Raw genomic sequence first — 27,313 nt, 5'->3', positions numbered from 1 at the left:
CTCACATCAATGTTTCTCTCAGTCTCGCCTCCTTCTTTCCACTCTCTCTAAAAATCAGTGGGAAAATATCCTCAGGTGAGGATTAACAAAAAACACACCAAGAGCCTTTGCTTGGGGCGACGGGTGCACAATGCGCTGTGCAGCTGGTGTTCTACTGAGTTGTACATTTGAAACCTGTGTGGTTTTGCAAACCAATGTCACTCCAGTAAGTTCAATAAAAAAGAAATGTAAAGAATAAACTGTCTTCCGCACAGGGAGACTTTAGAAAGTAAAAAAAAAAAAAAAAAAAAAAAAAAAAAAAGAGGATGCCATGAAAAAGGAATAATCAGAAATAAAAATAGCTCTTACAAGTTGAAGACATTGCTTAATATTAAAATTTTTTCAAAGACAGATAAAAACATTGAGCAATCTTTCAGGGGAAACAGAAGACAAAAATAGAAAATGTCACAGGAGATAGATACAGGGACTTGATAAAGGAAAGGAAATCCCACATCTAAATCACCAGAGCCTGACAGGAGAATCCAGAGTCTGATAGGAAAATCCAGAGCCTAATAGAACTCAGAGTCTGATAGGAGAATCCAGAGCCTGACAGGAGAATCCAGAGCCTGACAGGAGAATCCAGAGCCTGACAGGAGAATCCAGAGCCTGATAGAACTCAGAGCCTGACAGGAGAATCCAGAGCCTGATAAAATTCAGAGCCTGACAGGAGAATCCAGAAAACACTCTCCTTAACGGAAGGAAATGGCAAGGCCCTGCGTGGCTGCTGCTGAGTGCTGTCCAAAACCAAGGACGGGTCCCAAACTGCTTAAACAACCAGAACCCGAACATACACGAGGCCGACCACACGTGGGGACAGTGTTCAACGATTCTCAGGATGAACCACTTTCCAGTCAAGCCCGGTGTCATCAGAATGGCTTACCAGAATGAAAACGTACTCACGGAACGTCTAAAACGCAAGTTGCCAATGTAATGGAATTACATCGTCTGTATGGGAATAACCGAATGAAGGAGACAAAAATAACCACACACCATATTCACTGGCTGGCTAAGCATGACCCTGAAGTGAGACAGCCCCTCACTACAAGTTCCCAGTCATCCTAGAAAAAAAAAAGGGGGGGTGTCCCACGAAGTGGCAAGGGCAGGGGGTGGAGGCACGGGGGCCTGCCCAAGCCAGGTGCTGGGGACTCAGGTGTCAGCCCGGCTCCATCACTAACGAGCGGGGAGACTGAGGGCAAATCGCTTAACCTCCCGCCTCGGCCTCAGGCAGGGCAGCAGAGGGTCGCCAAGGCCGGCGTAACTGGAAACGGGCAGGATGACGATGACCGCTTTCCTTTGTCATCCCACCGACAGAGAACATTCTGAGTAAGTCATTTGGGCCAGCGGTCGCCAACCGGTGGTCTGCGGACCCCTGCTGGTCCATGAGGTCCGAAGGGTTGGCGACCGCTGATTTAGGTGATGCAATACTATGTTGGTAATAGACCTCATTTCTCTGCTGGGCAAAAGTTTCAAGTGGACTTCTCTGAGGCTGATCAACACGTGATCAGAGCCTTCGGGTGTATTTCCAGGAAAAGGACCCGTGAAACGTGTCTCTGCTCCCTCTGGTCACGACACTGTCAGCATTTGCTTTTCTCCCCACCCGGGCCTTACTCTTAGAGGAGAGCGCATTTTTATAGAATTCCAGGAGCTAATCTTCAAAACTAGGACAGCCGTCCCGTGCTGCATCAGCAGACTAACAATGCAAATGCCTAGAGCGGGGGGTCCTCAAACTTTTTAAACAGGGGGCCAGTTCACTGTCCCTCAGACCGTTGGAGGGCCGGACTATAGTTTAAAAAAAACTATGAACAAATTCCTATGCACACTGCACATATCTTATTTTGAAGGAAAAAAACAAAACGGCAAAAACACCCGCCTGTGGCCCGCGGGCCGCAGTTTGAGGACGCCTGGCCTCCAGAGCAGGGCAGGCACCGAACTGCACAGGCAGGTGCAAACCCAGCTGCCCGCCGAGTCTCTGAAGGTGGCGGCCACCGGCCAGGAACCCATCCTCTGGAAAGGCTACTACAGGATGTGAATCACCCCCAAAATGAGGCAGAAAACAAAAATGAGAAGTGAGCCCTAGCTGATGTGGCTCAGTGAATAGAGCGTCCGCCTGCAGACTGAAGGGTCCCGGGTTCGATTCCAGTCAAGGGCACGTGCCTCGGTTGCAGGCTCGATTCCTGGCCCTGGTTGGGACGCGTGCAGGAGGCAACCAATTGATGTGTCTATTTCACATCGATGTTTCTCTCTCTGTCTCTCCCTGTCCCTCCCCCCGCCCCCACCCGCCACGCTCTCTAAAAATCAATGGAAAAACATCCTCAGGTGAGGAGGATTAACCAAAAAAATAAACGAGAAATGATCCATGACACCGGAGCTTTCACCCGGAGAAGCAGCCCTGTAGCCCTGTGTCTCCCTTCCCCTCCCCCAATCTCATCCCAGGTCACATTAAAACTGACACTATCCCCAAGCTGCGGTATCCCTTCCTGAGTCCGTGTTCACACAGAGTTTGCCTTCTGATGAGAATTCCCGCTCCACTCCTTTCTGCCACCGTCCTCAATTCACCTGGGAACCCCCAGGTAGGAGGTGGGGGAGCTCACCACACCTGTGCCAGGCGTTCGGCCTTCCCCGGGAGGCCGGCTGCCCCCTCCTCTGCCTCCACACTTTACACCCCACTGCAGGGGCCCCACAAACTGGGGCCAGGAGCCAGGCCCAGCCACCTGCGCCTCTGGAAATAGTTGCACTAGGACAGTGCGAGGCCCCTGGCTCCTTCCCACGGCAGCGTTAGGGCTGAGTGGAGACAAAGGCTGCAAGGCCTGCCAAGTCAAAACCATGTCCTGCCCGGCTCCCTACCCTCAGTGGGCTGGCCCTGCCCGAAGGCAGCACTTCCCGCTTTTGTCATTCCTCCAACAGCCTGCAGCTCCCTGGGAGGAGTTCACTGCTCACCGTCAGCCCCCGGGGTCCCAGCCCCAGCACCTGGCACTGAGCAGACACTGCAAATGCTAAGCCGGCACCTGGATGAGTGAATAGCAAGACACAAATGAATACACGTCCACGCTCTAGGCTTTGGATGGTTGGGCTTCAGCGGACCCAAGTCCTGCTGACCCTCGGAGCATAAGGTTCCTGGACCTGCGCCGAGGAGCCCCCGGCACAGAAGCACATGAACTGGATAGTACGGTATATTTTAAATTTTCAAAGCAAAGAAAGTGATATCTGTTCAACGCTGTGGAAACCTTCAGCTCAGGACAGCTGTTTGCACCCGAGGCCATGCTGCAGGCCTTTCCGTGAGGCACGTCGTTGTGAAGGGAGAGTCGCTATGATAAAACACAAGTACCATCCAGAGCTCAGCGCAGGAGTGGGAATGAGCCCAGGCCAGGGAGCTCGGATGGTTAGAGGGTCAGCCCAATACACCAAGGCTGCGGGTTCAATCCCTGGTCAGGGCACTTCTAAGAACCAACCAATGAATGCATAAATAAGTGGAATGACAAATCTCTCTCTCTCTCTCTCTCTCTCTCTCTCTCTCTCTCTCACAACCCCCTCTCTCTAAAATCAATACATAAAAAAATAAAAAGAGAAAGAAATGGAAATGAGGGTGGAGGTGTCCAGTCTGGTGCCAAAGTTTGGGAGGCTATGCAGTCCCTAACAGGTTCATACATGTGGCTGTTTACGAATGAAATAAAAATATTTCCCCCTTAAATGGATATGCATTATTTTTTTAAGCTGCTATTACTGTGTCAGGTTATACATACTCAGTAAGCTGTTTGGACCCAACTACTTCATAAAAGGACCTGTTAGGTATTCCTTTTGACCCGGGGGCACCATGAAAACATTAAGGAGACACTGAGGGCCTGGGAACCCAGGAAGTGTGGGCGTCCAAGCCGGACAGCTGGGCGGCTCTCGGTTTCCATGGCAATGCTTCAGCATGCCCTCCGTGCAGGAGGGTAACTGAAACCCAACTCCCGCTTTGTGAAAAGAACACGTCTTAGTGGATCCTGCCCAAAGGACCGCGGTTGCTTCTTGGTCTGCAATCCAAATAGAACGTTCCTGTCGTCTTTACAGTGTCCTGCGTTTCCCGGGAACGCTTCACCCTGCCATCCAGACTGGTGTTTCTCAGGATCCTCACCCAGTCCCGGCGGTCTCCACCCCGGGAGGGCTTCCCTGTCCGTCCGAGAGCCTGCTCACGGTCAGCCTCACACATCACAACACAGGAGCGCATCCCTGCAGCGCCCCAGGCTCCCCCTGCTCCGCACCTCAAGCTCCTGCTCGGCCCGGCAGACAAGGCCCTCCCCGTGGCCACCACCCCCGCCCTCCACACCACAGAGGGCCAACGCTGCCGCTCCCCTAACGCTCCACACTGCCGCTGGTCTTGGGGCTCCCCCTCAAACCAGGGCATCTAAGGACCTCCCCTGGGGATGTCCCCCACACTCCCTCCTTCCCACCCTCAGGGGCCACCGGGAGCTCTACCCATCACACTGGAGGAAGTGACCGGCAGGCAGGAGCGTCCATCGACGTTAATAAATGCCCGGCACACAAATGAACTTGTTTGTCCCCCTATGACAACGATGAAAGGCTCTCTTATCACAGTAAAGGGACAATCTATAGAACACTCCTTCTCGTTCAAAAACATCCAAACGATCTTTAAAATGCAGAAAGCATGGTCAAAGCTGACCTTCAGAGAGATTCAGGAGCAGCTCCACCCCCCAGCATCTGCTTCCTCATAATCTCACCAAGACCAAGCAATATCTTTTTTTAAAAAATATGTTTTTATTGATTTTTAGAGAGAGAGAGGAAGGGAGAGAAAGATAGAAACATCAATGATGAGAGAGGAACAGCGATTGGCTGCCTCCTGCACACCCCCTTCAGGGGATCCAGCCCGCAAGCTGGACAGGTGCCCTGACCGGGAATCGAACCATGACCTCTTGGTTTCTGGGTGGACGCTCACCCACTGAGCCACACAGGCTGGGCAGGAATATCTTTTTTTCTTAAACGTTAATCTTTTCCAACTGTTTGGCAATAAATGCATTTCCTGGATTGTGTGGTCAAAATGCCCTTTTCTGATGGTTACTGGTAATTTGCAATGTTTTAGGTTATAAACTGCTTATTCTATCTTTTGCCTGTTTTTTTTCCTCGTTGGGTATTAATCTCTTCCTCACTGCCTGGTAAGGAAGAAATATCCCAAGATGCACGTTAACGGTTATACACACTGTAAATCTAGTTCCCGGTTTGCTTTCTCACTTTCCAGTGAGGTGTCCGTTTGACTTTCATGAAGTCAGATTTCTCAATTTTGTCCCTTACGGGTTCTGAACAAAATTCCCCTCTCCTGCCAAGATTATGTCAATTGTCACCTATACTGTCTTCAGGTACACTAAGGCTTTTACTATGGTAAGCTGTAATCCATAGGAAACTAATTTTGGTGAACAGCGTGAGTCAGGGACTCATCCCTACCAAATGGTTACCGCTTATCCCAGCACCGTTCGTTAAACAGCCCACTCCTCCCCGCACCGACCGGAGAGGGCCCCGGGATGCCACTCCTTGCCAAGCCCTTGGTGGGCCCCTGGCCCACTGGCCCTCCACCCCACCGTCCCGCACTGCACAGCATCATCTGTTCTCGGGGCTTTAAGCATCACTCCTGACTAATGACTTCCAAACCCGTGTCCCCTGCACTGGCCTCCTTCCGGTTCCGGATGAACCGTCTAGTGGGCAATTTCTTGCCTATCCACACCAATCCACGCAGATGCGGTCCTTCGGGAATGACAACGTTTTGATACCACATGTCCCTTGGATGTTTCAGAGATGGCTCAAAAACTCCACGTGCACGAAATGAAACTCACTTTCCCGCGCAAAGAGGCTCTCGTGCCCCCCAGTCCCTTCATGGCACCAAGCAAGCGTCACCCTTGATTCCTCCTCCTTCCTCACCCCTTCCACCTAACTCACCAGGTTTACCCCCAAAACAGGCCTGGATTCTTTCCCCTCCCCTCTACCTCTATCTCCACTTCCAGGGCCCTGGCTCAGGGCATCCAAGTCACGACTTATCCATCCCATGGCTGCCGGCAAGGGCCTCGCCAACCCATCTTCCACAATGACTGGCCCGGCTTTAAATCTCGCCTTTATTTTTAACCCTCTTCCTCGGTCCAAACTCCAGGCTAAACGCCAGAAGGCTGCACCAGACTGTAGGCGGGACAAACTCAAACTCAGACCTGGACTCCACCATCTGGTCTCCTCTCACCACTCCCGGGGCAGACTACCACCACAAGCTCTCTGAATGCTCCCCCCGCACCTCGCCTAACTTCCACGTGGGCCTCTGTCAGACCACACCAGGCATTCCAGAGTCTTCTTTCCCGTCCTTCCTCCCACCCTCTTTCCCCATCCGTTATGACCTCCCTACGAGCAGGGATTTATCTTGCATCTAAGGGGGCTTTACATTTATTTAGTGGCTTGAACAGATCCACCCCAATGGAGTCTTTGGCAAGGACTTCAAATACTTGGATGACACCCAATTGTTGCTTCAAATTCCAGAGAGAAAGTTGAATGATACGTTTTTGAGCGCACTGGTTTGCCATAGAGTTCTTGAGTATTATTTTTCAGATACCATGCATTGTTTATGTTTATTGCGAGCAGGCACGGTTTTACGTTCTATAAATGCAATATTAAGTTTAACCCTGTAACAACCTTACGAGGTCAGCTTATTCTCCCCTTTTTACAACAAGGGAAATGGAGCACCGATAGGTTTTGACACTCGCTTGCGGGCACACTCGGTGCGTCAGGGGCAGAGCTTGCATTTCAATCCAGGTCCGACTACACATCTCATCCCTAGACCATGGCACTGGACTGGAAAATGCGGAGCAAAGCTCACTGAGCCGGGGCGGAAGCCCTGGGCTCCAGCCCCCAGCCCATCAATGACTAAGTGGCAGGTATGTGACCTGAGACAAATCCCCTAACAGCTCTGACATTCCACCGCTACGACCAAGGGCCTACTTTCCCCACGTTAAATGTCATAAGAAAATCTATAGCTGCGTGCTTCTTAAACACACCTCGTTTGTCTCCTCTATGAACGAGAAGATGGAGAATGTGATCGGGAATGCCGATCACCCCCGCACCCCCAGCTTAATGCTGTTCTTGGGGGAAACACTACCTGCTTTGCCAAGCATCTCCATTTACCACAGCTTGACAAAGGCCCGGCAGTTCAGGGGACAAAGAAAATCCGCCCGCCACCACCTTACTGCCCTCCTTCCAACGCTAAGTGTGCTTTTTTTTTTTTTTTAAATATATTTTATTTATTTTTTACAGAGAGGAAGAGAGAGGGATAGAGAGTTAGAAACATCGATGAGAGAGAAACATCTATCAGCTGCCTCTTGCACACCCCCTACTGGGGATGTGCCCGCAACCAAGGTACATGCCCTCAACCTGAATTGAACCTGGGACCCTTGAGTCCGCAGGCCGACGCTCTATCCACTGAGCCAAACCGGTTTCGGCTAAGTGTGCTTTTAATTGCTTAGCTCTCAGGGCAGCAGGTGCAAGCTCCCACTTACTGGAGGGCCGGCCCATCCGCTGAGGAAGGTGGTCAGCGGAAATGCCAGGGGGAGGGGGAGGGGGGAGAGGTTAGCTGCTCACTGCTGGGGCGCCTCCTGCAGGAGCCTGAGTCCAGTGTAGTCACGACCTTCAGGGTTTTCCAAGAAATGCAGGTTTGTTGTTGTTTCTTAATGTGAGATCTCCTTATTTGTAAATGCTGGCAACTAATTCCAATTTTTTTTTTCAAAAACCTTGCACGGGCCAAACAAAACACACGCGCAGGCCAAACACAGTTCTGAGGGCGCCAGTTAACAACCTGTTTCAAAACGCACTGGCGTTAGAAACTTCTGGTCTTGCTGCCGAAATAACCTGAAGATATAAACTGTTTGAAGACTTTCCTTTCGGCGCACAGGTTTTTGACATAAATGTGCCTGAACGCTTTCTTCACGCTCTTCGGGGTCTGAATCTGAACGCCCTCCTCTCCAAAAGAACGCGAGTAGGCTTTTTCTTTCTCCATGGTATTGTTTAACCCCAAATCTAGAAATCCTAAGCATCCTTTTAGAATACAAATGCTTCTCTCCCAAAAAGAAAAACACACCAAAAAAACTGAAACTTACATTTTTCTCGAGTCTCCTACTCAAGGGTGGAAGGCAGAATGAAAAACGCCACAGATCCTGAAATAACTGGCACCGGGCAAAGCTATTTAGGAAAGGAACACTGTCAAGAAAGCAGATTCCACAGACCAGGGACGTGTGAGCCGGACGCGGATCCTGGATTCAATTACAGGACGCACGGGAGAGGGGCTCCAGGGCGGGGTGCCCAGCCCCACCGCACCCCCTTATCTGACGAAGCTACTGCACTGGGAAGCAGGGGTCAGAAACACGCAGGAGGTGTCTTGGTTTGAACGAGATCTTACCGAATTCCCGAAACATATTTATGTGCAAGAAGAAGAAATACAGAATTGTAAAAAGAAAGTACGGGGGCGGGGGGGGGGGGGGGTCCTTTCACCATTTCACCACGTGACCAGCGGTGCTGATTAATGGGTGCCGTCCGCATGGACAAGGCTGCAGGCAGATGTGACAGAGTTCCTGACACTGTGACTAATGAACTGGATGGAGATACAGGTATCATATTAATCAAATCTCTAGGTTAGGAAATGGGCAAAATAGCAAATATAGTGGATGAAATAAGGAGGATTCCGATGAATTCATCCAACGAACTAACGCTAATCCAGTAAGATTCGTTTAGCACCGGCACTTTCAGCCGATGGTGACGGTAGCGGTGACAGGCAGAAAAGGAACACACGCGGGCTGTGGCAGAGCTGATCTAGCAGCAACCCGTAGGAAGAACACAAAAGACTGGTCAGCGGGATGGACCCGTAAGGCAAAGCAACTGCCAAAATGAGAAAGAGGGGGGCGTGTCTTGTCTCCTCACTCCATCACAAAGCGTGTGGGACCCTGCCCTCCAGCGGCAGTAAAATCGGGGGAGGCATTCTTAGCCTGAAAAATTCCTAAGTTGGTAACACAACATTCAGGCAGTGTTATTATGAAGCCGAAGCTATTACGATTGCCTTTATTACTGCCCCAGTTATTATACGTCCCCACTCCAATACGGACCTCACTCTGTGTTCTCATCCCCCCTCTCCACCCCCCCGTCGGTGCAGCCAACTCCCTACCTTCCCCCAGCCTTACCGGGCTGTAACTGACAAAAAGGTGTATGTGTTTAACCTGTACAGCGTGATGACTGGCTATATACACTGTGAAGCGATTACCGCAGTCAAGTTCATTAACACATCTGCCGCCTCCCAGTGACCTTCCTCTCTGTGTGGGGTCTACGCTCCCAGCCAACGTCAAGCAGCCACGGCGGTATGAGAGCCCGGCACGCCGCTGCCCACCAGCTCCCGGAAATCCCTCCTCTCACAGCTGCAGGCTCCGACCCTCCGCCCAGCAGCTTCAGCTCAGGCCGCCACTGTGTCCCCTGGCTTCACCGGCTCCCTGACCCCCAGGCCGCCCATACGGGGGGCTCCCTGATCATTCCGCCAGGGGGCACACACAGTAAACATGTCGATGTGTGTGCATCTGCAGGGCAGGGCTCCGCAGGTCTGCGTGTGAGAGCTTTCAACACGCGGAGGCTTCTTCAGACGTGTCATCAGGAGCTTTAGGAAAAGGCCGGCGCACCGGGCACGAGATGGGGGGCAGTCGTTACCACGCGAGCGCCGCTCCCTGGACGTGGGAAGGACACGCTCCCCGCAGCCTGGCCGCCGTGGCGGGCCCCTCCCGGCCGCACCAGCGCGCCTCGCTGCCTCCGGGCGCCCCAGTCCTCCCGGCACCACCTCGGGTCACCTTTCTGCAATGTCGGGCTCACGCCTGAAATTTTCCACGGCTGTGCCGGGCCTACGGGAAGGGTGCCAACTTCGGCATGGACGAGGCTCCCTGCCGTTTCGTGTCGCCTAACGTCCCAGTCCCACGCCTGCCCACTGCCCTGTGCTCCGGTCCCGCCAGACCCGCCAGGCTCCGTCCTCCACGTCACTGCACACGCTGCCCCCTCTGCCCGATGCCCTCCTCACGCCCCTCTTCCCTGTCCACGGAGCCAACACCTCCTCGGCCTTCAAAACCCGGCTGGCATCTCTCCTTCCCACTGTCTTTCCTTACTGGTCCCCAAAACAGATACACTCCTGCTGCCAATTCCCATCCAGTGTACCCCTGCTGTCTGTCTTGCAGTGGAACTAGGAGGGAAGTGAAATCATCCTTATCGTCTCTACCAGAAGCCTAAGGACCAAAGGCAGAGGAGACCTGCTGAGCGTAGGAGCCCTCCACGGATCGATCCCAGCAGCCCAGCCCCGGGATGTGTGAGCCCCGCAATCACCGCGCTGCCTCCGGCCCGGGAGCTGCAGAGCCCCGAGCAGCGTCCTCTGGCCCTGCTGGAGCGGCGTCTGAGAGAGGGCGCTGCCCTGCCGTGCTCCGTGCTGCCAACAGGCTGAAGCCTGCACGCCCGCACCGCGTGGCTGCTCTCTTTGCCATTACGCACTCAGGGCCTCTCACAAAGAGGCATCGGGTGTCTCTTCATGAAAAATGCACCCCTCCCCCCCCCATCAAAAAACAGAAGGCTCCCTGCTGGTTCCAATGGGGACAGGGAATAGCGTGGGCCTTGGAAAGCCATGGTGGGGCTAGAAAAAAATGGGACATAAATAGAGAATAAAATGCTGACGCTGCTGGTGGCTCCGACCTGTGACGTGACCTAACCCACCGTGCTTTCTACACAGGAGCCAGACAGAAACGATCTGAGGACCCGGCTCCTTCTGTTAGGCTGCGCCAGGGAGGTACAAGCCAAGGTCAGCGCTTGTCAGGAGACTGCCAAGACCTCTGAGGGTTTACTTTATATTAAAATATTTACAACGGCCCTAACCGGTTTGGCTCAGTGGATAGAGCGTCGGCCTGCAGACTCAAGGGTCCCAGGTTTCGATTCCGGTCAAGGGCATGGACCTTGGTTGCGGGCACATCCCCAGTAGGGGGTGTGCAGGAGGCAGCTGATCGATGCTTCTCTCTCATCGATGTTTCTAACTCTCTATCCCTCTCCCTTCCTCTCTGTAAAAATTCAATGAAATATATTTTTAAAAAATATTTACAACGGCTGCCAACTAAGAAAAAACACACACAACTGTCCCTGCATAAAGAACAAATGATGAAATTAATGTCAGACAGGAACATTATTTTAAACTGAAAGCTTTATTGCTGTCATCCCAAGTAAGATTATGTGCTGGAATTTCCCAAACAGAATGCCCATGAATTCCACTCACCCTAAATTTATTAGTACGAGCCCATCTCAGTAATTTTATAAAAGGCAATCTCAAAAAGGCAAGGCCCTCCCCGAAGATATATGGTGGCAATTGTAAGACTATTAGCCCAGGATATCCTCACGCGTGTAGAATGGAAGTCGTCACTAAATCATCGGCGAGTGTCAGGGAGCAATAACCTCCTCTGCTCCCCGTGTAATTTGTGGAATAAGCGGGAGGAATGTTGGTGTTCACGGAAAAGTAACAGGACAACAAGGTCTCTTCTAAAATTGCAGGGGGCGAAATGAGGCTCCCCGACGGTCACCTGTGGTAACAGGTTGATTGCGTGTGCCTCCCGGCCCTGAACGGTACCGGTCACTTCCCGTGTCATCCCCATCCCGGGCCACGTCTGTCCTGGGCACTGCGGTGGGTCTGAAGCGTACCCACTGCCCGGCACAAAAAAGGCCCCTGCTAGCGACCGAGCGGGTGCCCCCCTGCGTTCTAACAACCCTACAGAAGAGCGGACCCTGGCCTTCAGGAACTCATCGTAGAGGGTTACTGAAGAACACAGTAAAAGAAAAAACTGCCTCCCATTCAAAAGACAACTTCTTGGCAACAGAAAGCATTTCACTTTCAAAGTGAATAAAAAGTCAACAGAATATTTCCCAGTGGCCAGAAGCAATGGAATATTTTGTCAGAATGTCCTGAAATGCTTTTCACAACAGTTTGATGTAAGCTATTTAAAAAAAAAAAAATAAAAAGGTTATTCTGCTTAGAAACCCTGTCTGAGCAGGAATATATAACACTGGCCTCAATCATCCTATCAGGTTGGTGAGGTGAACGTAACATTCCCCCACCGGCACCCGCAGGCACCCTGAGCTGGAGGCTATCATTCCCATTTCACGGAGACGGAGACGGACACAGAACCTGCCCAAGTTCACACCACCAGTGGCTGGGAAGTGGGATCTCAACTCGTTTCCTTTAGAATATAACATGCTTTACATGCTGGAAATCAGGAACATACAAGGAATAACACTCATCTGTAATTTCAACACACAAAGGTAATCTCATCTAACGTTTGGTATATAATCTTTCTGGCACACCCTACCTCCCCACTCACACACACACACAGACACACACACACACACACACACACACACACACACACACACACACCAGCTTTCGCTCTCTCTCACTTTCACCCTCCAGAAACAAAAACCTTAGATCAACTTACACGTACTGTTTTGCAATCTGCTTTTTGGGTTTACAAATTCTGAGTACCTTCCTCATCCATCAGCACTGCCCTCCCTCAGGTTAATGCAGAAAGCGTTCTCCATTATATGGGTACTAGTAGCCCTGCACACGAATCCGTGCGCCAGTAGCTCGCCAGTAGCTCGAGGCCGCCCTCCAGTAGCTCTCCGCCCACTGCCCCACCCTCCTGCAGCTCCCCTGTTCCTCCTGTCTCCCCCCTCCCATAGCTTGCTGCCCTGCCCCCTCCTGTAGCTCTCCACCACCTGCTTGTAGCTCGCTGCCCCACCCTCCTGCTGATCTGTGATCCGGTCGTTACGCAGTCGGTTGTTACGCTTCACGGCGTAACGACCATTTGCATATTTCATCTTTATTATATAGGATACCATCACTTGTGCAATCAATCTCCCTATCATTGGGCATTTCAGTTGTTTCTAGTTTATGATTATCATAATATCACAGACAAAGCCACGAATGTCATTTTGGCAAATTAGAGGTGGCTTTTTGGCGTGCACTTTTTGTGGAGGTCACCAGATTCTGGAGATGAGTTCCCCCCAAACTTCCAGAGAACACACCCCTCCCGATGTGAGGACACCCCATTTAGCAGACTTCCCACCAAGTGAAGACTCACGGTGGGGGGGGAGAGCTGCTGTCAGGAACACGTGTCCACACGCACTGCGTGGGCGAGGACCAGGGCTATCCACTGGGCTCTGTGCACATGCTTTGTTTTGTTTTTCCTTGAATTCCTGGCGGTGGAAATGCCTGACTAAGGGGACATGGCACATTTTTGAGGCTTTCGATGAGTAATACAAAATTGCCCTCCTGGAAAGTTGTCACAATTAAAACACCCACCGGCAGCATTTGGAAGTGACAATTTCCAAAACTCCCCGGTTGGCCAGCTTTGTATTTAAACAGTCAGATCCCTATATGGCCCTAAGTTGTAAAAACAGTGAAGCTATTCATAAGGCACTTCTGGAAAAACAGCAAACAGCTGGACAACAGAACGCTAGGTTTTAAAGTACGTACGTTTTCAAACACAAAACATAACACGTCAAAGGCATCGGGTCCCAGCCGACTGAACTCAAAGGAATGACTGACTCCTAGGATATCCAGAGGCCCCGGCTCAGAGAGACCCCGTGCCAGGGAGTGAGGCACAGCATCTTCACTCGCCCTTCTGGCTCCTACGAGGCTTAATAGTTTGGGCTTTCATAGCAGCATCCTCTATTTCTTAACAAGAAACTCAGGAAATGGTATATCCCTCCAAACTTTATAAATCCTGCTTTATAGCTAAGGTGCAACCTGAAGGTCTTCAAATCCTTTTCGATAATGCTTTGTTCCACAAATATCGAATGCCTACTCCTCTGGGTCTTGGTTTTTTATCAGTAAACTTAAGAGGTTGACCAGATGATCTTAGGCCTCGTCTGGCTCTCCAATTCTACACATCCTTTGCTTTAAGTTCCTAGGACTCGTAAAGAGCTTTGCACGTTAAGCTCTATAGTGTTCTCCCGTGAAATCAGAGCCAGGTTTTCCAAAATAAACAGTTTTGCATCTACAGGACAATGCTGATGATGCAGGTATCCTCAAGGCATAAACACAGGAGAAGGTTCCAGTTAGGTGGAGACGTACGCTCCCACTTTGTTTCCTAGGAAAGATTTCCAGCATGCGCCTGCCTCCTTCCCTTTCACGCCGCACTATAAATACTGAGGCAGGACCCGTGAAACAGGACCTCACTGGCATGGCGGTGGGTCCCCACGCCTGCGGGCACCCAGCTTTTAGGTGGCACGCTGGCACCCACCCTCAGGGGCTGCCGCCCTGAAGTCCTGGTGTGAAGTCCTGCTTCTCTGCAGCTTACTCCTGCCCCGAACTCGATACACACCCAGCTCTGTCCACAGAGCGTCCACAGCTCACTGCTCCCCTGGCATTTCTAATATTAGAACTGGGAGCACCACTTCTGCCACCACTTGTTATTTTCCACCAGATGCTCCTGCCACCTCCACTTCAACTGTGCTTGGTCCTGGGTCTCCTGGGAGGAGTCTGCTTCTTCCCTCAGTGAGAGGAAGGTACAGCTGGGGAGGGGGGGCGGCACTCAGGATCCAGCACCCCCTCTAGGGAAGAGCCACACACAGACTTTCAGGAAGAAATATCGCCTCCTTGTGGTCATTCAGGATACTGCCACCGAATAGTGTAGATACGTATTCTCAACCACAGGATTGAAGGATTCCAAGGCTTATTCTGTACCTGCCCTCCAAACCAGACGAATGGGTAAGAGCCAAGAGCTTCTCACCTCTGTGCAAAGGTACACGGAAAATTTACCCACCAGAGGTTTTTCCTCACCTGGCCACATAGAACTACAGCCTCTGCTCACGGGGGCGCCATCAGCAGCAATGACCAGGGCTGGTGAGAAGGTGTGTGCAATTCCTGCACCTCTACAGTCCGCAAAGGAAATGCAAAGGGAGTCGTAAAAGTACCTGACACTCAAGCATCGAAGTCTCCACGTTTGTCACAACCAGTTAAATATGCGGCGGATGCTGTGGGCTTCTGCTACTGGCCTGAAGGGCCTTCACCTCAGGGACAGTGACAAAGGCGATTCACTTAGGATTTGGGAGTCACAGAATCCACCCCTGACACAGTGTTGGCACAGAGCTTACGAGAGAGGGCTGGAAGACAATATGATCTTACACGGAAACAGTTCCCTGGGTTCTGGGATCAACCAAGTAGAATAGGAAATAAATAAAAAATCAGAAACCCTCGTTCTGCCGCATCACAAAGGTCCTGCTGTCGAACTGGAGCCCAGAAGTCCCAGTCCAGGGACAGGCGACGGGTTCTTATGAGATGTCTATGACAACTGCTTGGCACAACATTCATTTCCCAAGCTTTCAATTAACATAAAGGAACATATATTTAGAATGACAAACAGATTAGAAGTGGGAAGAGGAAATACCACGGTTCCTGATATTCCCTAAAATAGACCATGCACACATTCTTCCTGTGAGGAAAAAAGGACCTGCAGAAAGTACATGGATGTGCTCATCGGGCTGTCATCGGCCCCAAAGGACTAAAACATGCAGTTCAGAAAAAGGGCATCTTGGAGAATGCTACACTAAACCAAATGGCCAACCCATTGAAATCAAGGTGACGCTTCTGACCAAACGACTTAGAAACCACTCTGATGTCCTAGAAAATTAGATACGTTTTTAAGGCTTCATACTTCAATTTCAGAGACTAGCGATCAAATGCAACGGACTTAACGCCATCATTTGAGAGGCTGCATTAACAGCGTGACAGACTTGGGAAAGGCAAGGGCCAGGGCCAAGGCGAAACACGCAGAAAAAAAGACTTCCAAACCTAACATTCTGACCAAAGGGGCAAGACTGCTTTTTAAACTCACTGATTACTCATTATTTCAACAAATATTCACAGCCCATTGTGACCGAGGCTGTTGCCGTGCTTGGGAAGCAACCAGGAGCCAGCAGCTGTGTGCCTACCCGCCTGGAGCTCCCAGCACGTGGGGAAACCCCACCACCCAAGGTCTCTCTTCCAATCCTGGGGACATTCCTTGACATATGCAAATGCACAGGGCACCGTTCCCAGCGCCTGCTCTCTCCTGCCTGCCACTCTCCCCCTTCACCATAAACTCCAGCCACACGGGCTGCCTCGGGTCCTCTGGCACCTGAGCCTCAGCCCCGCTCCAGGGCCCCAGGGCCTTTGCACTTGCTGTTCCCGCTGCCTGAGCTGCTCTCCCTCCAGATCTCCCAGGAAACACAGGCCTCTTCCTGTCCTTCAACTCTTGGCTCAAATCTCTCCACCTCAGAGAGCCTTGTAGAGGCATTTAATCTAAACCAGCAGCGTACCACCACCACCGCCACCACCACCACCACCACCACCACCCCTCTACCACAGCAACGCTTTTTTAATTACTTTTCCAGTGTTTATCACTATTTGATAGTATCTCCTTTACAGTTTCTCTGCTTTTTATCTGTCTCCTCCCCTAAAGTGTGAACTCATAGTGGGGCATATTGGCCCTGTGCATTGCTTTATTCTTACTCCCTAAAACACTGCCTGAAACAGTATAACCAATGGAATCCTTCTATGTCTTTAGAAGAGCTAATATAAACAATATTAGCAGAGTTGTACCACCATGACAGGTACTAAATAATAAAGGGGAAAGACTACACCTTAAACGCTAAAAGGTTTGTTTGATCAGTTAAAACAAAGAAAGGTCATTATTGCTTACACTGGTCTTCAAAACATTCTCAAAAATGAGCATAATGGAAATATAAAGCTCACCACTGGCTAATATTCAAATGTTATCATGGATCAGGCTCAATTTCTAGCATTAGCAACTGCTTCCACAATTGATTCTATTCTGAAAGCATTCTGAGGCCTTAATTTTTTATTTAAAAGAGCCAAATATTTTCTAAAAGCATCCTCTCCTTTAAGACTTATTCATAACCTCTTACCAAACTGTACAATCTGTGCCTCTATTGTAGCAACATTCCAATATGAGATATAGGTGATAATCTACAGAAGGGAGGGATTTAGTGCCCAGTGGCAAACAAGTTTTATAAAACACAAACTATCCTCATGCTTGATAGAATAAAAAAATATTTAAACCCTGAAGAATTTTTCTTCCAGATTAGTCTTAAAACTGGCTATCTGTTCTTTTACTCCTTGTGTGGAAGAGCTAAGGCGTTCATCAAGGAATACGGCTTTAGTTACTGACCATTATCATTTCGCCACAAAGACACCAAAGGTCCTTATGGACCACTTTGAAATTATATAAAATCAAAAGGTGCGCATCGCATCGGAGTAAAGGGGCGTTTATTTCCTGGAATGTACTGCAAAGAAGTAAATTACCTCTTTGGGCCTCTGGAAATCATTGAAATCCACTTAAAAACCTCAAGAGCTAATGTTTCACCATTTCATAGCAAAATATCAGAAACAACCTACACATATCTCAATAAAGAAGAGGTTAAATCAATTATGGTTTCTCCTTAATGGAGTACTCAGCAGCTGTTAGGGAGTGAGACAGCGCTCTTAGGTACTGACAGAGAGTCGGCCAAGATTCAGTGCTCCACGGGGAGGGCAGGGAGCTGGTGCGGAGCAGAAAGACAAATAAAAAGGACACACACTAACTGTTCAGACTAGCAAAGAGATAAGCCAGGAGCTAGTGACCCTGCTTCCTGGGGGGAACAGGGTGCAGTGGGGCATGGGGAGAGGGCTACATACTTTTTATTCTGTACCTTTCCATACCGGCTGAACCTCCCACAGTGTGCACAGCTTGCCTGTCCCACAGATCAATGGGGTAGTTTTAAACATGAGCATAGTCTGTATTACTGCCAACTTATTATTCAGGATGGCCATCCAAAAGCCAAAGCAGTCCAAGTCACAAAAGTGTGTGCTCTCCACTGCGGTGTCACCGATCCTGATCCCAAGAAGAGAACACAGGTCTCCCCTAAGGAGAGAGGCAGGCGCGTGATCTCACCTATCACAAAGCAAACACGCCTCCATTCAATTCTTGGAAGAGAGAGAGCCGCTGGGTTCACCTAAAAAACATGCCTCATATTTAAATGGAGCAGGTAACGAGCCGGCCAAACCTCCAAACCGAGGCCCTTTCTACCTGGCCATGGAACAGCGAGTCCAAGGGTGAAACAAGCGAAGGGCCAGTCTCCTGCTGGTGAAAACCCACCACAGGTAGGTCTGCCAGGCTGGGACAAGGAGCCCTCTGACATGAGCAGAACATGATTTCAGATCCGTGGCAAAATAGTCATGTACGGGGAGGGGCAGGCATCACCTGCAGAAAATAAGGCTTTTAAAAGTTGCCATTTGGGGGGGAGGGGAGTTCGCTTTACATTCAGGTTAGAGATCATTTGGATGGCCCTGACTGGTACTGTGATGTCGCATTAATTTTACTTCAAGCAACTGTTTAAACGTAACGATAAATCTGGAACTGAAAACAGAACAAAGAGGAAGGCAAACTTTAACAAACTTTCCTGCTAAATGTAATCTTAAAAGAACACATAAAAAGAGATGCAAAAAAAAAAAAAACAAAACACACCACCCACCAACAAACCCACCATGTCTCCACAAACACCACTCATAACAGTAACACAGTAGATCAATATTTGACCGTATTAAACACACCCAGACAAAAAGGAACACGAAGATACCCCACTGCAAATAAAAGAGCTCCTGTATTTACGGTGGCAGGAGGTGAGGACCAGAGAGGGTCACATTATTCAAGCCCAGACGCACGCTCCCCACACCGCTGCGGGGCAGAACGCACGATGCCGGCTCCGTCCTGGGAGACGACACACCAGCAGCGGCATTTGTCAGGAAGCCTAACTGTCACCGCCAACACTTTTACTTTGGGTTTCATCAGTACAGCGCCTTGGGATATAAGCATGTGAAGCTACAGGCAAATCAAAGAAAAAAACAAGAATTCAATCTCCTTCCCATCCCCCAAGTTGCCTCTGGTCTCAGAACTTACTGCCCTTCGCGGGGCATAAGTTCGCAGCCGCGGAGTCTGCGCCCTCCGAGACCCGAGAATGGCCAAGGGCGCGCGGACAGCGGCGGGCTCGGAGCGCTCCCCCTCCCCCACCCGGTCACTCAGCTCCGGGGCTCCCCAGACCCCGAGACCGGAGCCGGCCCAGCGCTGCCCGCCACCCTACCACCCTGCCCGGGCCGCGGGGGCGACCCGGCGATGCGCCCCCGGGACTTGGCTCCGGGCTCCGGGCTCCCCCTGCCCGCGCCGCGCCCACCCGCCCCGGCACCCACCGGCCGCTCCCGCGCCGCTATCTCGCCATCCCCCGCCGTCCGCTCGGCTGCCTCGGCCGCCGCGGGGGCTGCCCGGAGTCCGCAGTCGCCCGGGGCTGGCGACGAAGAGGAGGAGGAGGAGGAGGAGGAGGGCCGGGCACTGCCAGCCGCCGCCTGGCCTCCGGGTCCCAGCGCGGGCTGCTGGACACGGCCACGGGCGAGGGGCGCCCGCTGCCCTCTGCGCGCCCGGAGCCGCTGCCGCCGCCAGAGCAACGGGCACGGCCACGGCCACGACGGAGACGGTCCGGCCGGGATTGCGGCGCGCGGGGGCGGTGCCTGCACGCCACTCGGCTGGGGGCGCTGCTGCCCGGCCCCGCCCCCGCCCCGCCCCGCGCCCGCACCCCCGCCGGAAGCTGCCCGCGCGCCCCCGCCGGGACGCCCCCACCCCCCCGCCCGGCGGCCGCGCGCTCCGGGCTCGCCCGCTAGGCCGCCCCTGGGACTCGGCGGAGAGCGGCCGGCGGGACCCCAGCGCCCCGAGTGGCGGCACCGCGGAGAGTCCGGTTCCCGGTCCCCAGGCCGATCTCGGTCCCCAGGCCAGTCTCGGAAGGTCCTGGGAGGGCCCGGGAGACCGGAGCGGCCGAGCCGGTGCAGAGCCTCACGCAAGGCCGGCCGGACGCGCGGAGGCCCTGCGGGAAGGAGAGGGGCTCCCCAAAAGGCTTGAAGGCGCTTTGCACACAGTGCACGGCGGAGAGGACAACGCGGGGCCTTGTTTTAGCTTCCCCTGTAAATACACCGAAAACCAGCTCCCGCGCCTGGGCGTGGGGCGGGGGAGGGGGCGCTCGCATGGATGTTACCAGTTACCTAAAATACCCCCAAGGCCGGGGCGCTGCGGCGGGGGCCACCCTCCTCCTCCCCGGGCAGGGCTCGCTCAGCCTCCAGGACAGGACCCGCGGGGGCATTCTAAGAATATCCTGGAGCCATCTAGTCTTGCCTCCAAGGCGTGGTGGGCTTATTTGTGCGGAGAAGAAAAGGCTCCCCTTAATGGGGTGAGATTTTTCCTCCCTGCATTGTTCCCGTTTCCGCAGTTTCACTTGGCCTCGGTTTTCTTCCAGAGCAATGCACCAAATGAGATTAGCCGGAGAGCGTTTGATGGCGCAGAATCCGGTGCGGAGATGTTGACGCTCGGTGCCGGACGCGTTTGATGATGTTCTCCTCGGCACAATTAACTTTGCGGAGTTCAGAAACGTGCCAGCTCGGACGCCGGCGTGCAGCTGGGCGTCCAGGGCTCTGCAGCCACACCTTCAGTGAGAGCCCAGCTTGTGTGTTTCATTTGTTGTTTATTTAAGGCACCAGCGTCCAGGCCAACGTGTTTCGTGGAGACCATTGGATGAAATTGCAAAGCAATTTCTAAATTGGCAAAATGAAGCCTATTTTCTGCAATAACTTTTCCCTGTTGATAATGTAACCAAAATGGGCAGAAGAATACACCTGCCAGGGCATTACTTACTACGTAGGCTGCCTAGAAGAAAATGTTTCACCCTAACATATGGTCCATGCCCAGCGTCCCGATTTGCACGTTTAGAACACCAAAACCAAACGCTTCTGTCATCTGTACCTATGAGTGTTTGTCTTCTTTGTTTGTTGCCAGAACGAAAGGGGGGTGGGTAGGAGGCATTGAAGGGGAAAGGGGGTCAAATATATGGTTACGGAAGGAGTTTTGACTTTGGATGGTGAACACACAATGCAATGTACAGATGATGTGTTAGAACTGCACACGTGAAGCATATATAATTGTACTAACCAATGTCACCCCAGTCGATTTAATAAAATTAAAAGAAAAACTAAATGTTTCTGAGGAATAGAGTGAAGAAATAAAATGGAGTCGCTATAGTCAAGCTGCTAAATTACTAAAATCAAGTAGGCTGAGGCAGAGGAAATCACACCTGTAATGAAAGTTCTGGAAATGAAAGGCTTTGTTCTTTGGAAGAATGGACCACGCAGCAAACAGGAGAGGATGGGCCTTTGTTATTAAATTACATCTTGGCCCTTGACAGGCTTCTCCGATGGGTGACAACATGTAGTGGAGTGTTTATCCATCAGTGGGACAAGATATGGCTTTGTTCCTGGAAGAAATTTTGGAACCAAATACAAATCTACAAATGCAGCATAGTCGTTACCAGTGAAGGGTTGAAATGAGTGAGACTATTCTTCATTTTAAGCCTGGCTGATAAATGCAGATTTCAATTGGTTTATTTTAGAGCACAGTTTTGGACAAGATTCAAAACTTTAATTAGATCCCTGTAACAAGAAGACATATGAGAGCAATCAGCTAATTTTCTCTAGCTGTTCTGTTCTTTACCCAAAGTGGTTTGGTTTGGAATGCTATTTGAGGGGCATGAAAAATTGGATAAACACCATGAACAATAGTATCTTCCCAGGATTCTGTTTAGAGTACTCTTTTTTTTTTTTTCAGATAAAAAGATTTCAGGAGTGTTATGTAAACCATTTTGGTAAATTATTATTATGTCCCTAGCATGGCCCCAACAGAATTGTACTTTGTCTTCTGTTTACTTATACTGAACTTTCTCCCAAAGAGACTTAGGTGGTTTGCCATGAAAGACAAATATTAAAAAAAAAAAAAAATCAAGAAAAACTCACTGAGACTAACAATAGCATTTGAGCACAAAACTTAGTTCCAAGCTTCCTCACAGCCAAGTGAAATGGGGGAAATGAAGGTTCTCCTAATTCTCATTGCCAAGTGGAAGGAATCACACAGTTTGCTTAGGAGAAAGTCTTTCCTGGCCTATGTGCTGAGAGGAATTTGTCATGAGGGTCTTTGGATGAGGGATATTCAGAACTAAATTAAGAGAGACACTTCCTAATGATGGTTTTGGACATCTTTTAGTGGCAGAGCTAATCTGTTTTTTTCTGGTGAATAGCTTTGAAATTGCACTTGTTGAAAGTAAGTAGCCAGGCTCCTACAGAGTTTTCTTTTCTTTCTTCTTTCCTTTCTTTCTTCCTTCCTTCTTTCTTTCTTTCTTTCTTTCTTCCTTCCTTCTTTTCTTTCTTCCTTCCTTCCTTCCTTCCTTCCTTCCTTCCTTCCTTCCTTCCTTCCTTCCTTCCTTCCCTCCCTTCCCTCCCTCCCTCCCTCCCTCCCTCCCTCCCTCCTTCCTTCCTTCCTTCCTTCCTTCCTTCCTTCCTTCCTCCTCCTTCCTCCTCCTCCTCCTCCTCCTTCTTTTAATATTGGTCTTTGAAGGCAAGCCAAGAAGGTAATGCCAAATCTTGGTTTCCCTTTTCCTTCTCCAAAAAAAAAGGGGGCTATTAAAGGTAGCTATTTCATAGGGTGGTGAGGAGAACAAAGAGTTAATGTCTATAAAACCACTCACGGCTCTAAGTGTTAAATGCTCTAGTTTTCCTCAGCCAAGGCGTGTATGCATAGTTTTTCCTCTCCTCTTATAATTTGTCTTTTACTATAAACCACCTCCAACCCCTTTTGGAAGAATGTGTGGTGTATAAGCCTGATATAAAGTAGGCAGTGAATGTTAGCTGCGGCTTTTATCATTATTATGATTTTCTATTTGCACTCCTAAAATGATCAGAGCAGATGTATGAGCTTGCTTTGGGGCTGGGTGAGGTTGTGAGGGGATCAGAAACTGTTAGCCTTAGTAGGTAAAGCGTAGAGGACTGAGGAGTACACAGGCATCAATAAGAACCCATAAAACCATCTTGTTCTCTTTTATTGCTCTTATTGTTTGCCTGTCACGTTCTGTCCTACATGGCTGCACTTAATTGTTTGACTTAGGAGCCCTGAGTAATAGCCCTTCCTTCAACAGACTTACAGTTCATTCCTTGGGTCCTTAAGACCCCTCATCTAAAGAATCTTGTTAACTTTCTTATACTTTTGACAGGTAAAGGCCTCACCCTGTTAAAGCTAACTCCCAGAGCCAGACGCCGAGGGTTGGGGCGGGGAGAGCCGGGATGTGGAGTGAGCTCCTGAAAGGACCGGACACCACTAAGCAAGCCCTCTCTTTCCGTAAGGATCCTGCCTGCCCCTCTGCTCTGTCCCCTTCTCCATGCTCCCCTCATCCTTCGTGGGATCCCTCATTTCAGATTCTGCTTTTGTTTTGCTTCCTGCCATGCCCATCTTCTCTTTGCTGCATCTCCACTCATCCCTCCCATCCTTTCTTAGGGTCCTGCCTCCCTTCGCCTTTCACCTCTTCTTTTGGCTCCCCAAGCCCTCTCCTCTGTCCCCACTTTTGCTTTTTCTTCCCCTGCATTCTTCACCTGCTGTCTGGAGTCATTTAGAGGCAAAGCAAGACATTAGAATCGATGCTACCCTATTCCGCTTAGTCCATCATAGACCCAGAATCCTGGGCGAATATTCTCTGTTGAGCTAATGGATCCCACAAAAGAGCAGTTGACTCCATCCTCAGTGGCGATATAAAGCCCATTATTTAATTTAGTCCTACAGCTGCTGCACTCGGTTGTGTTGCCAGAGGCATCTTGAGAGGATGGAGGAAGAAGCCAAAAGATTAAGGAATTGAGCTGAGGTCAAGCCAGAGAGAGTGGAGTAGTTCGAAATTGGCCCAAATTCCGTAAATCCTTGAATATATGATTCTAACTGATGCACTTAACCCACAGCCTTCCCTGGTCTGAACATCACCAAAGTCTAAAACCGGAAGGGAGTTTTCGTTTCCAGTTTCGGGCTGGGAAGAACTTTGAATGGTTAAGCAATTGCCAACAGGCTTACTTCAAGGTCTCTAAGCCATTGGGCAGCTGAAAATCACGAGTCAGTTAAGTCATTTCAAAAACAGCGATGTCCCCAGGGTTTCCTTCGGGTGTCTAACCTGGGACACCTACGGATCTCCTATCGGAAAGTAGGAGGGGCCATCACTATGGCAGCTCTGGTCCACAGGGACATGTCTGTTGATGGTTGCCCTGCTGGAACTTGAGGGAACTGTGGACACCACTCTCAAAGGGAAAGTCTGCAGGTCTGTCTGAGGTTCATTCTGAGACAAGCCCAAGAAAACTTGGTTTTCAGGCGATTTGGTTTAATCACAGAATGGTATGCTCAAAGAGCTGACAGAAACCTTCACACTACCTAACTCAAGGTATCCTGCAATTCTAACTCCGGTGCTCACAGGATCTCCTTGTATCCACCTCGGTAGGCCTAACCTGGACTACACCAATTAATCTAAATTCACCAGATTTTTTTTTTTTTTGTCTTAAGGAGGAAAGAGAGGTGGTTGTGCGTGTGATCATCTGGTTGGGAGATTAGTACTAACAGGTTACTAACATACACCATCTCAGTGCTAGGCATGTTTTTATGTTCTAGGTATTAGTCCTACTTTAGAGATGAAGAGATGAAGAAAACGAAGCTCAAAGCTCGAACACAGCAGTCTAATTCCAACGTCATTTTAATGATTTGGAAAACACGGGCTAGAAGTAGGGTTTGGAGCACTTCATTGCAGGTAACAGCAATGGACACTGATGAGTACTCCCAGCGTGCCTGCTACTGTGCACCAACTCATTCTGTCCTCTCAGCGACTCCGGGAGTTGCAGGGAGGGGTGTCATCCCGTTTACCAAGGAGACCACCATGGTACTGACAACAGTGTGCTTCAAACCACGGCAGCCTGGCTCCAGACCCCGCACTTCCAATCCCGGACTCTGCGTCCCACTCTGAGTGCCAGCACTAAACCTTCTGCTCCTCCAGTTTCAGGAGCCGCCCTGGGATCTTGCCTACAACTTGCTGCCACGGTAGCTGGGGCTTCGATAAAGCTGGGTTTTGACCAGGAGCTATGCAAAGCCCTTCCCAACCCAAAGGCCTGCTCTTCAATCTCTCCTTAGTCCGATTTGCAACTCAACTTTGCCTTGTTGGCTTGAATCTAACTCTCTCTCTTACACGTCCCTGTCTCAGCTTTCCTCACTCATTGAGAGAGATGACATGCTCTTTCTTCTGGGTGTGGTGTGAGTTCTGCCATATTGTAAAGCACCGTGTGTCCGTAGGGCCTGGCTCACCCCACTGTTCCCAAGCGTCTCTCCTCTGCGTTGAGACCCCATAATCATATTTTAACACCGTCATTTACCTCGTGGGGTGAGTGCTTCCTTCGACATGAAAGTATCTTTATGTTTAAAACCTCCAACATCCAGGAGCACCGACCGCCCCCAGACACTTCCATTGGATTTAGAGAGAGTATTCTTTTTGCTTATGCCTTATGACACATCTTTATTTTACACACATAATTATACTCAGTTTCTGAGCCCTGGATTTTCAATGCATTTGTCCATCCGTAGAAAATAAAAGTTTTCAGTTAAAGAACAAAAAAATGTTAGAATTCCATATCGTGTTCAGTATAACAGATATCAAAGAAGACTGATGGATGAAGATTCCATTTCCGCAAGTGGTGGAAATGTAACCCTGACTAATTTTGCAATGCAGGGCAAAAGGGAGGAGGGAGAGGTCATGAATAAGCACACAAACTTTTGGAGCAAAACCAAAGGAGACTTTTATCTTCATGAAGTTTACATTTTAAGACCCTTTGAAAACATGGTCAGAATGTGCTTTATTAGCCCGAGTTGCCCAAAATACTCCTGCTTTAAAATTAAATTCCTATTAATTAACTAAAAATAGTTTTCTATTGCTCTCTTTTTCTTTTTGCTTTCCTTTTCCTCTTTCTTCCTTTTTTTTTTTTTTTTTTTTTTTTTTTTTTTTTTTGCTTTTTGTTCCTGTCTTCACATGACAGGAAGTTTTAGACCTAAACGTTTAAAATCTTAACTTTGATTTCTCAAAAGCCCAATGTTAATCACAGCACATGAAAGTAATATAAGTTAACATGTAATATTCATCCTAAAAGATATAGGAAATGTGTTGTTCCTTTGACTTAAAAACCTTTCTAGTGGCTAAAAGTAGAAATAAAAATATGCAGATATATCAGTTGGTTTAAAATCAACACGTTTTTCTTTTTAGGCATTTTTAAATTGCTATTCAAGGGAAAGGAGAACAAAAAAGAATCATTTTGTCCCAGCCACTAACACAGCAATCGATCTACATATTACTATTTTCCTTCTTAGTTCCCTTATCTTGTGTCTCTATATTCTGGTTCACTAGTTTCCAAAGACATTGGGAAGTTAACCAGTTTTGTGCAAAAAAAGGGGCTCCCTAATCAGAGAAGTTGGGGTGATAATGAGTTAAATAAACCCAAACCACTTTAGGCCATTTTAGAGCTGTTAGCTTATTGTGGATCTCCAACTATAATATAATGTGATGTGATGTGATGTGATAATGTAACTCAGGGTAGAGGACATTGCCCAATACTCATTCTTTCAGTAACAATATCCTAATTGTCCCTTGGGGATCCACCCCTTCCCCGTTCTTAGTCCTTGACTTCTGGTGGGTTTGTCCCCCATTTCCTGGCTCTAGGAATGGTCATATGACCAGTGAGGCACTGGTCAGTGTTTAACAACCAGTTCTCCTAAGAAAAATAGCTTTGGTTTATAGCATTTGCCTATGTCCATGGTGTAAACACTCCCGCCATGGCCAATTTCACGTTTACAAGGTGAAATCATGGAATGTGGAGTTGGGAAGAGACACACAGTCAGTTCCTGGGAGCTCAGCTCAGCATATCCGATATGTCCCGGACAAAGTGAATCAGATCCTCTATCCCTTTGGGCACATAATTCAACTCTGAACAGCAGCTCCTGAGGCCCAATTCCTTGAATATTTTTGGAACTGTTGTGGAAGAGTCATGTCTTCAGCTGGGTTGCTGAGAGAAGGAGTTGGAAAGAGTTCTGGTGATCTACTCGCCATGTGACCCATTTCAAAAGAGCCTGGCTCAGAAAACAGTTGCCTCAGCGAAGAGAAGAGCGACACTGAGGGATGAAGAAGGACCAAGTTCTGGTATTGCTGATCGAGTCTCTGGATGTAGTCCAGCCTGACCTCTGAACTTTGCAGTTGCATAAGCCAATGAAGCCCTTTCCCTTCCTTCCTCCCTCTGCAG

The 27,313-nt window shown here is 49.7% G+C and overlaps 1 protein-coding gene and 1 long non-coding RNA gene across 2 annotated transcripts in view; one reads left to right on the top strand and one right to left on the bottom strand.

The window, feature by feature from the left end:
- Positions 1-19,615, bottom strand: part of LIFR (LIF receptor subunit alpha) — a 78,715-nt gene extending 59,100 nt beyond the window's left edge. Inside the window, exon 1 of the mRNA XM_054715314.1 lies at positions 19,337-19,615. The gene's annotated coding sequence lies outside the window, so the exon portion shown is untranslated. The remainder of the gene's footprint in view (positions 1-19,336) is intronic.
- Positions 19,616-19,774: 159 nt separating this feature from the next.
- Positions 19,775-20,710, top strand: LOC129148889 (uncharacterized). The gene is made up of 2 exons (XR_008555914.1): positions 19,775-20,098; positions 20,428-20,710. It is a non-coding gene; the product is annotated as an uncharacterized LOC129148889 (long non-coding RNA).
- The last annotated feature ends 6,603 nt before the right edge of the window (positions 20,711-27,313 follow it).

This window comes from Eptesicus fuscus, chromosome 4, assembly GCF_027574615.1.
Source record: "Eptesicus fuscus isolate TK198812 chromosome 4, DD_ASM_mEF_20220401, whole genome shotgun sequence".
NCBI lineage: Eukaryota > Metazoa > Chordata > Mammalia > Chiroptera > Vespertilionidae > Eptesicus > Eptesicus fuscus.
The sequence above is the reverse complement of the archived record's forward strand: the minus strand, read 5'-3'. Positions and strand labels throughout refer to the sequence as shown.